Source organism: Diabrotica undecimpunctata, chromosome 3 (assembly GCF_040954645.1).
Source record: "Diabrotica undecimpunctata isolate CICGRU chromosome 3, icDiaUnde3, whole genome shotgun sequence".
Classification (NCBI taxonomy): Eukaryota; Metazoa; Arthropoda; class Insecta; order Coleoptera; family Chrysomelidae; genus Diabrotica; species Diabrotica undecimpunctata.
In genome coordinates, this window is record NC_092805.1 from 32775298 (window position 1) to 32785204 (window position 9907).

A 9907-nucleotide genomic window follows, 5' to 3' on the forward strand; every position below is an offset into this window, starting at 1 on the left:
CTGTTTTCGCACTTACGATGTGTAAGAGCAGAGGTAGCCAAAAGGAATCGTTTCAGTTCACAGACTAAGTAGTTCCATACACTTCAGTAATGCAATATTAAATACTGCTAACCGACAGACAACGTTTCACCACAGTATAAAGGTCGGTACACATATACGAGCCAAACGGTATGCATATGGTATGCGAACGCTATATTCGTTAATGTGTACGGCAGAAAAAACCGCTTGCGTACTGTTTCATCGTGACTCGTCGCGAACCAAATTGTTGCGGTTTATTCCACGACTTCAAAGGAAGCTCGTCTTTCAGTTTGGACGGCGCTTACTAGACGCAGCGAACATTTTTATTGTCTCATCAAATCGACATAGTGTGAATGACGTGTTCCTTCCTAGAGAGACGTGAGAAAACAGTAAACTGATTATTGTACATATTTTTATTTTTGTTAAACAAGCAAAAACAGAAACATAAATCAGTACCCAAATTATAAATAAAATGAATCATTTCGCACATGTGTGCTCGTTGTTGGTTTGTCGCTTTCCATGGATCGAGATAAGTATGCGATCAGTACGATGTAGAATATTTTTCAAGGATCTGTACGCGTACGGTACGTATACCGTTTGGCTCGCATATGTGTACCCACCTTAACAGACGTAACTGAAGTGAACAGCAATGCTCCCACCAACATGCTCCCCACCCACATAGAAAACGAACGTGACGTGATAGAAGAAAACTAAAAACAGTTTTGAAACCAGCATGCCTAATTCTATAGAAAACAGCTAAAAAATCTAACTCCACAGAAATTAAGTTTCAAATTGTTCCCCAGTGAATCTGTATGATTTTTTTTTACAAAAACCTTCAATACGACAAAGTCATCGGGTATAATATTTGGTACGTCTTGCTCTTCATCGTTATCGGAAAAATGAATGTCACAAGAATCAATACTTCATTGATACTAGAGTGCTACTGATTCATCAGATGATGATTCGTCGAAAAATTCTTTCTTTTTGGCATCACGAACTTTAGCACTTTGAAATTTGATCTTTTGATTCTTCAGTAAATCTTTCCTCTTTCTCTTTTTCTGCTTCCTTCTTTTCTTCCTGTTCTTTTAAAAGTTGCTCTTTATTAGGTATTGATGTTAGTAGAGTTGACTTCAAACTTTTCCTAGTTAGTTTCCTTAATTTTTGGGAAGGGAATAATGTCTAAAAGTGGAATTACTGACTGTTCTGATTTTGATGACAGCTGGGGCTCTTTCGTGTCAGTAACAGTTTCTTTTTCAATATTTGAAGGACCAGGTACAGAAAGTCTGACTTTTGATTTTGATGACGGCTGAGGCTCCATCGCACCAGTAACAAGTTCTTTTTCTTCTTGCTGAAACTGGATAAAAACTTGACCTGTTACTTCCGCTGGCATAAAATCTACGTCCGAAAAAATATTTTTATCTAGTGGGTAGATTCCTGTAGACCGAAAGCCTTTTCTTGCTATATCTACAGTAGCACTTTTTTCAAATGCTGTGGAAAAGAGACCTGCCATATGGTAAATGAAGAGAACCTGTCCTGGATGGGAACTGATCCAGCTGTCATCGACGCTCTCATAATAAGCTTTTAATGGTTTAAAAAATGCCTGTAGCTGGGTCTTACGGCTGCTATGTGGTGGCAGACTGAATAAATGGATGAAATTATCTTTTGCAAATGTTACTGCTTGAAGACTTGTGTGCGATACATGATTATCTAGAATCAGAAGAACAGGATTCTCCTCTGTTAGACTTGTATGTTTTTTTAAATGCTCCAGGTACTTGATAAACGTGGGAGTGTTTATGTAACCACTATCAGTAACAGCCATGTCGCAGGCAGTGGGACCGTCTTTTGATTAGAAGAAGATTCATCCGTTTTCGAGCAAATAAGAAAAATGAAGGGGCATGGTGACCAGTTGCACTCATACAGCAAACAGCCGTAATTGTTTGTCCTTGCTCGGCAGCTACAGCTTTTGCTACATCTCTCTTTCCTCCAACTGGGACAACATGTTTGGGCAGATTGTTTGGGACTGTCTGAATGCCCGTTTCATCGACGATATAGGGTTGGGAGGTAACTTATATTTTTTTATAGTGTTCCCCACAATTTCAAAATACTGAACTAGTTGCTCTCTATTGAAGCCCATGGTTCTAGCAATACTTGTTTTTCGTGGAACTCGTAAAGTAGTCGGTTCCTTTTCATGAAAGGTCTAGTGAAGTATCGATCAGCCAACTGATTTACAGGTGACATAGCATGCTCAATACAGTTTCTTACACAATAAGAGTAAATTAAAAAATGCAATGACTTAAGCTTCATTCCATAAAATCGTTTGTCGTATTCTTTGCAATGCTGAACTATTTCGTTTTCTTGGATCTTGGTTAGAACTGCTTTAAATCTGGCTAAAGACTGGACACCATTTCCTTTGCCGTAGTGTCGCTTCATGAAATCCCACAGCTTTTGCTATCTGACGTATAGAAACGCCATTATTAATAAGTTCGAGAGATTCGCACAAAATAACTCTGGAAAACAGAAACCAAGATTTAGATGAATTGAATATTTAATTCCGAAATTTGTAGAAACGAAATTAATTTATAATAATCGGGAAAAAATACGCATTCGTAGTTTTGCCCCATAACTCTCGCGTATTTTTGCTCCATTCGGAAACACTGTCAAAACCATCTGTTGAGATTTTATGGACTCAATCGAAAACTCTTAACATAACCCACAATCAAGTCAAGAAAACATCCGAATAAACTAATTCAACGAAAAATGCCAATTTTTGATTTGGTATTTCACAAATCACAAATTAATGTTGTTATGCCAAAGTTACAGTGTAATAGTAAAAAATAATATTTACCTCATAGTTTGTAACAACGCCTTGAATCAGCTTTAAACTTGGAACAACACATATGGCACACTGTTGCCATATGTGTTGTAACTAAAATCCGTTCAAACTGGACTTTAGCGGCAAATTTAAATGAGGTGCGTTCTTTTGCCCCGTACATGTTTTTACCCCCAAGTACCCTTTGCGTTATTTATCGCATCACAAACTTCCTCATGCATTGGAAAGATATTTTAGATTCGACGTTACCAGTGTTGCTGTATCTATACTCGAAGTATGCAATACTTGTCAGTGACGTTTTCCCTAGTTTGTGGAGAGTTATATTGTCTTCGTGTGACTATTAGACACCAGACTCAGTAAAACGCAAGTTTATTCTAAATAAAAATATATTCAAAGAAATTACAATAAAATTTACTTTTATACAATATGTACAATGAAAATAAGAATACAAATCCTTAAATAAATAATCCATAAATAAAATCGCCAGGCTGCGGTCCGATGTTGATACTGGTGAAAAATAAATATTAGCGATACTCGGATGAGTGAGGACGATCTTCGGTCAATACCCAAAAACCGGGGAATGACTAATCATTACTCAGTCTAGGTTGATCGGAACCGGTCGATAAATACTGGACACAGACGGGGAACGAAAGCGATCGATCATACTCGCTCGCTAGATACGGGAAAGGACGGTGGGTTCTGATCAGTATTCAAATATCCGAAGTAGGAGTTCTTACCAGAGCAATATTCTGGGTCGAACTCCATTCCTTGTCGGTTATCTTAGCAGATATCTTCATCTCTCAAAAATTTGTATTTCAATTGACGTCACTAACAAATAACCGCCTTGACGAAATTAATGTGGGAGGATGTCCAGACGGGAGGAATGCCCTTAGGATGCCCACGAATGTGGTGAAAAGATGACATATAATCAGATTTAAGAACAATGGGCTATGCACCTACCCAACTATCATGGACGACCATGTGAGATGAAAGCAGGTTATGCAGTCAAGGAAAGAACCACTCCGGGTTGTAGTAAAAGAAGTCACCGACAAATATTTCATACTTTGAGTATAAAAACTTAGATAATAACTCTCGTATATAATGCCGTTTATTTATTTTTTTGTACTCTAAGAGAAGATTTATCAACGAAATATTGTTTATTTGACATATTTGTATTTTTTAAAGACTTGGAATCAAATTGCAATGGCTTTGATATTTGGTTGTGGAAACACTAGAGATTAGTTTGTTAGCACAAATAAGTAAAATATCTAGGACAATTCACTTGTTTAGTATTATCCATTCAGATTTTTATTTCGCTATCAGATATGACAATCTTGATAGAAAAATAATTTCTAAAGGTCAATAGAAAGTAGAAGTATGATATGACTATATAGAAAAATTGATCTTTAAAAACAAATAATGGAATAAGTCAAAATTACTCATAAGCAACGGTATTATTTATTACAGTGCCACACGAATAAAAAATAATTCTCAAACACAAGCGTAACAAATACAAATGTCATGCAGTAGTAGAGGTTGATACAGCATAATTTTTCACTTTCAATTTTTACAGTCAAATGCATGCAACGATGGTACAAGGAGTCCACCGACGTGCTTGCCGAAAATAGAAATGCTAGAGGTGCTTCAATCCTCCTAACCTCTACTTCACAATCTTCATCATTGACCACAACAACTCTTCATCGGTCTCGGTCTGTTTTAAGATATTTCTCTATTCCAATTCAATACATGTCTTGTTCTATGTATCAGAGTTCCTTGTTGCGTGACAGTACCCCTGTCTATGATCCGAATATTAAGACTGACCTTTTAAGAGTTTTATACATTTGATACCCTGTTTTTCTTGAAAAGAAGGATTAAAATATGGCAAAAGAAAAAGTAAATGACTAAAGAACTTCGGAACTTACTTCTTTAATCGTGCAGACAGAAGAACTTTATCTTGTTCACACGATTTATTTTATATTATCATATCGTACTATTTTCCTCTTCAGTTTTAACAGTTTTTTAATCTTCTCAGTTATTCGGAACATACCGATGTTTGGGCATGAAATGGGGCAAAAATACCCAGAACATAAAGTAATCGTCAGCTAGCAATAACCAACGCCACGCATTGTCTTTCGTAATGTTGCCGAGAATGGGTTGATGAGCGATATTCTTAACAAAAAATCTCGGATTCGGTAGAGTGGTAGAAAAATGAAAATCTGCGTTAGTTGTTTCTAGTTGGTGGTCACTGTACATTAATATTTTTCTATAGGAATTGTTCTAGATACAAGTACTCAAATATATAAAAAATTTTGAAGTGATAATGTGTATTCGTAATATTTTATAAGATCTGAAGGTTACTGATTTTTGAGTAAATTAGAGAATTTATTATTAGTGCTATACTTTTCTGTGTTAATCAGTGTGTAACGAATTTTGAATATTTGATATTTTCTTTTTCTATAAGTAGTTTTATTTTATACTCCCCTTTCCTACTGTTACTAGCAGTTTAATTAAAAACTAAAAGCTGCTGACTTCGAATTGGTTATATGTGGTTAATAAATAGTTTACACAATGATAACATATTATCGTCGGTGATGTGACAATACCTCCTATCTGCTGTAACTTTGTAGTGACTTATTTTGTAGTAAATTCATGTAAAAATATATGTAAGTCCAGAAAAAATCAACTGAAAGGTTTTAAATTAATTTATTGTAGTTAGGAGGTATTATCAGCTCATTGTCTACAGATAGGAGATATTGCATGGATATTTTGGTTCAAAGCTGATGAATAAGACATTGGCTGAAATAATTTGCTTAATTGAAATTGGAAAAATATTAATCAAATAATATAAAAACAACATTTTTCAATACAAATGCAAAGATTCTTAATTGTGCTCATAGGAAAGTGAGTCATAATAGGCATGACAATCCTTAGGAATAACACTTTTTAGTTCTTGTAAGTGCATCCGTTTCTTCTTTTTTAATTTCATCTTTTTACTACAGATCTTTGGATAATGTTCTATGGGGACCATTGTCTCCAATCTACAATCCATGACCATGACTTTTACATCGGTCACTTCAAGATCTGCCGTTGATCTACCAGGTCTTATATACATTTGTAGCGCTTTATGCTCCTCCAAAAAATAATTCTCAAAAAAAGTATATTCTACTTATTTATATTTATATGGTGTTGGTTTTATTCTTGCTTCTTCAGTCGCTCTAAGAAAATCGCTTGGTAAATAAATGTTTCTATCTTTGAGCTTATGCTCAATACAACTGTGGATCTTCCATTTGGGAATGACCTTTTTCAAAAAAATTCCGGGTGGTTTATACATTGTATAGCACCGATAAATTGGGTAGTGCATTGGCTAATACTGCATTCCGGTTCTGGAATTTGCAGCCATCGCTGTAGATTACAATTGGTATTTTTAAAGGCAAACAATTTTCTTTTAAGTAGTAAACAATGCATGATACCAATAATAAGTACACTCATGGCTGGTAACATTATAAAGGGTGAAGTCACGACAGCTTCATTTGGTTTTGAAATAAATGATGATTGCGTTCAAATACTGAGCTGTTTTTACAGCTTATAAATCCATCGTTATCATAATCGCCTCATTTCTTTTAACCATTTCTTTGTCACGTTCCTTATCTTGACTTATATTTTCTTTTATTGTATCATGTTTTTGCCAAGCTTCATCATTCAAATTTCCATTCACATGTTTAATACATAAATTACACTAATCTTTCTTAGGCTGCTATAAGCTCAAGTTATTCATTTTGAAATATTTCTCAAATACAAATCTCCCTAAGGCTTCAGTTTTGTTCTTGTTGCACTCTGCTTCATAAACCTTAAAAACTTGTTCTATAGAAGTAAAATTATCTTCCAGATAAAGCTTATTGGAATCTTTCCTTACATAATGCGACAGTCATTTAGGGAATTTGTCAAAAAATTGGCCCAGAAAATTTTTTGAAACATCATACAGTCTGACTTTGTGGTTTTTATCTATTATTCAAGTACTAACTTTCAGGTTGCATTGCGTATTTCGATTCTGTTACCTAATTTTGAACAGTAAAAGATCCTAAGGCAAGAATATTCAAAAACATGGTCCTGCAGACAGTAAGCTTCTCATTTGCATTGGCTAATGCCTAATGTAGAGCTCCCTCTCTCTTGCTTGAGTTTCCTTCTGTCGTTTTCCTAGCCACACAATGTCTTTCGACAACAAACATAAAATTTTCCGTTGGTCCCAATTTAACTTATCCCAAAAGGAATTTCCATCCTTATTTCTTCTGTGAACTGTTTGCAGTTTCTCTTGGAGGATTTTTCACATAGTTTACAGACACAGGTAGGTCCCAATTTTCTCTTATCTCTTTTCGAATTATATCGAAGTACATAATCTTTGTCTCTAGTGAACTCACCGTAAGTCTTACCCTTCATCTGTAGCGTTCTATTTTTATTTCGCTTGCATTCACTTTGATCTGCATTCTTCTTTTTTTTTCGCCCTTCATCTATATTTCCATAATCGGGAACTCCGTCCATATCATCATCTTCTGCATTGGATATCTGCTCATTTTCATTTTCAGGCATTGCCAACTGAAGGTTTGTTGTTTCGTCAATGTTTTCTTCTGCATTTTCAATTAGCATTTCATCATTAGGTTCAACGCTATCTACGACTTCTAGTTGGACACAACTTTCAAAATTATCTGAATCTTCTGTTCGGAAATTGACACTTAAACTTGGTTCTTTATAAATAACCACAGGTATTTGCTCAATTGAAGTTTCATCAAAAACTCTCGAGTCTGTTATATTTTCATAACTTTTTTTGTCCTCGTTTTCTGTCAGGAGTTGAAGAATCCTGACAGCTCTGGACACAGAATATCTGTATTTAAAAAAAAAATACATGTGTTCCAGTAGTAATATTGTTACATAAAACCATTGATTAATAACTAAACACTGTGTAATAATTTTTAACCAATGATAAAACACAATAAAATTATTCAGATGGTTTAGTTTTAAAGATTCACTACGCGGAATTCACAGCAACTCTGTTCACGAGGACACTCAACATGTAACTATTGAGATAGGAGGTTATGTAAGCTGTCTTCACATGCAATGAGATAGGAGGTATTGTTTTAGACAGAACATTTACTGGTAATGAAATGAAATTAAATTTTAGAAAGAGTGCACCAAATCGATGGCTTGGTTCCAAATGTGACTAACTACATTTTTTTCATTTTTGAGCTATTTACACAGTAAACCGCATAATTATTTTAAGTTTTGTTCAAAATGCGGAGAATTGCAATAATTTAAAAATTGGCGCCAGAATATATAGAACCATTAGTATCTATGTACCTACACAATGAACGTAGTTCGCAATTCCATATGTAGCTAGTAACACTTAGCCACCTTTGGAATGAACATCTTTCGATGTAGGTGAAGTTAGCGCCATTTGTTTTATTATAACCCATGGTACAATTAACATACCATAGGTTGTTCTGTGGAAAGGAATATTCAAAACATTGTGGTAACGTAGGGCTTGATGCGGAACATTAAAATTAATCTGGATTAACAGATTTGGACAATCAATAAATCCATGTATGATCTTATATATAAATATAGCTCCTGACATATCACAACGATTCTTGAGTGAGGGTAAAGATAATTGTTGTTCGATACAGGAATAATTATGATGTTTAATAGTAATGTGGACACGGTAAGTACAATATCTCAAAAATTTATGCTGGACTCTTTCTATGGTATCAATATTGTTCTGAAAATAGGGTGACCAAATAACTGAACGGTATTCCAAAATAGTTCTAACTAAGCAATAATACACCATTCTTGTTGAATCGATGGAAAATACTTGCAATTCCTAGTAGCGAAACCAAAAAGTTTAACTGCCTTTATTGAAATAGAGTTTATAATATGTGGTCACAGAAAGTAAGCTTCTCATCGAAAAAACACCCAAATTCCGAATAGAAGAAACATAATTCAGTGGCTGATTATTAATAGTATAGCTTGTTCCAATTTTATTAATTTTGCGAGAAAAACTTATAAAACAACATTTTTTTTACATTTAAGTGGAGTTTGTTCTGATTTCACCAATTTTCTAGTCGGTATAAGTCATCTTAGCAAGGCTTGATCTTTTAAGCTATCTATAACTTTCCAAAAGTTTAAGTCATCTGCCAACATTAGACATTTGCTATTTAGGAAACAGAAAGTAATAATCGTTAACGAAGTTATTAAAAAGAAATGGAGAAGTGTGGCCTCCTTGAGGAGCTCCAGATGTTACTGAGATACTGTCAGACAGATAACCTATCTTGCTTCTTTGACTTCTCCCAGATGTAGAGTTTTTAATCCATTTAACAAACCTGACATGAAAGCCTACATTAATTAATTTGCCCAAAAGTATTTGGTGATCAACACGATCAAATGCTTTGGTAAAATCTGCGTATATTGCATCTACCTGTTTACGGTCTTCCATACGAGATAATATATCAGATTGATAGCAAACCAGTTTGTTGCAGTGCATTTTTTTGCTATGAAAACCATGTTGTGATTGAGATATTAAGCCTTTACATAACCAAGAAAGTTGCTTTGCTATGACAGTCGAAGAGCTTAGGGATTGCAGATTGTATACAAATGCTACGATAATTTTCAATATTGTCTTTCTGGCCATTTTTAAAGATAGAAACAACATAATTTTTTTCCATAAAGAAGGACAAATGGAGGTTTCCAGAGATCTATTTAACAATATATACGGTATACAGTACGCGGGCACAGACACACTTTTTTAATAAAAAATTAGGCACACCATCTGGACCAGCAGTAAGCTTATTGGGCAGCTCATTTATGCCATTAAAAATATCAGTCATAGTAATCTTAGGACAAATATTTGTACTAAAGTTGCTATTTAATGAATGAATGGATAGGTATGTAACAGTATGTAAAGGTTATTGTTATTTGGTGAATACACAGTTTGGAAGAAGTTCCTAAATAAATTAGCTATTCTTGCCTATTCTTTAAGCTAATCTTGACCATTCATTTAAGATTGGACTTGAT